Source organism: Oryx dammah, unplaced genomic scaffold, assembly GCF_014754425.2.
Source record: "Oryx dammah isolate SB20612 unplaced genomic scaffold, SCBI_Odam_1.1 HiC_scaffold_21, whole genome shotgun sequence".
NCBI classification, from domain to species: domain Eukaryota; kingdom Metazoa; phylum Chordata; class Mammalia; order Artiodactyla; family Bovidae; genus Oryx; species Oryx dammah.
This window is the reverse complement of record NW_024070205.1, coordinates 25,499,299-25,500,280: the sequence shown is the minus strand read 5'-3', so window position 1 is coordinate 25,500,280 and position 982 is coordinate 25,499,299. Positions and strand designations below refer to the sequence as shown.

At 31.4% G+C, this 982-nt stretch overlaps 1 non-coding gene across 1 annotated transcript; it reads left to right on the top strand.

The window, feature by feature from the left end:
* Nucleotides 1–474: 474 nt before the first annotated feature.
* Nucleotides 475–576, top strand: LOC120880716. The gene has a single exon (XR_005725116.1). It is a non-coding gene; the product is annotated as a U6 spliceosomal RNA (small nuclear RNA).
* The last annotated feature ends 406 nt before the right edge of the window (nt 577–982 follow it).

The window sequence follows — 982 nt, the reverse complement described above, 5'->3', positions numbered from 1 at the left end:
AAAAGCATCTGTATGATGGTTCTTACTGTATTTTTGAAATCTTGAGATATTTCTGATGGTTGAAGACTATTGTGAACCATTTTTCCTTGGTGATGAGAAAAGCACTGACAGAAGTAAAGTTGCCGACAGAAAATATTTGAATTTCCCCACTCCATCTCATCCTATATCCCCAAATTTATGAAAGTCTAGTTCTCCAAATGAAGAATTCTTTAAGCCAGAAAAATAGAATAAAATGATGACCTAAAAACATCTTTGCTGAATTACTCATTTCTGGAGCATGTATAAAAGTTCTTCATTGTTTTTCCTGATAGACTTTCCTCCTGAAAGTTACACTCTTGAACACATGCAATTCTCATTCAGCTTCATCTTCTGGACATCCTCACACTCCTACATTCTGATTTTTTCATCCTTTGGAGAGAAAACCTTGAGTGAAAATACTCCTGTTCATAAAGGAGTCATTAAAATGTTATTACAGTACTTACTTTGGCAGCATTTACAGTAAAATTGGAATGATACAGAGAAGATTAGAATGGCCCCTGTGTGAGGAAGCACATTTGTGAAGCATTCCACATTTTTTAGACTTACAACGGTGACCATTTGAATGAATATAATTACTATGATGTACACCTGAAATGAATGATATTGTATATTGATTATGCTTTAATTATTAAAATATTGTTACATAAATAGTACATCTTTATGAAAGAAAAATAGAAAATATCAGAAGACAATAGGTATCCATAATTCTGTCACTGCTAACATTTTGGGCTTTTTTGGGGTAAGAATTCATGTCTATAGTTATAAATTTTTAAAAATTTGAGGTCAAACTATGCAATTTCAGAACCTACTTTATTATTACCATTATGAATTTCTTCCCAGGTATATGCATATAGGTATAATTTTAAATGACTGCACACTTAATGGATAGAAATATCATCACATTCATTAACTAACTTTTGGACATTTTCAGCTTTGTAAACAA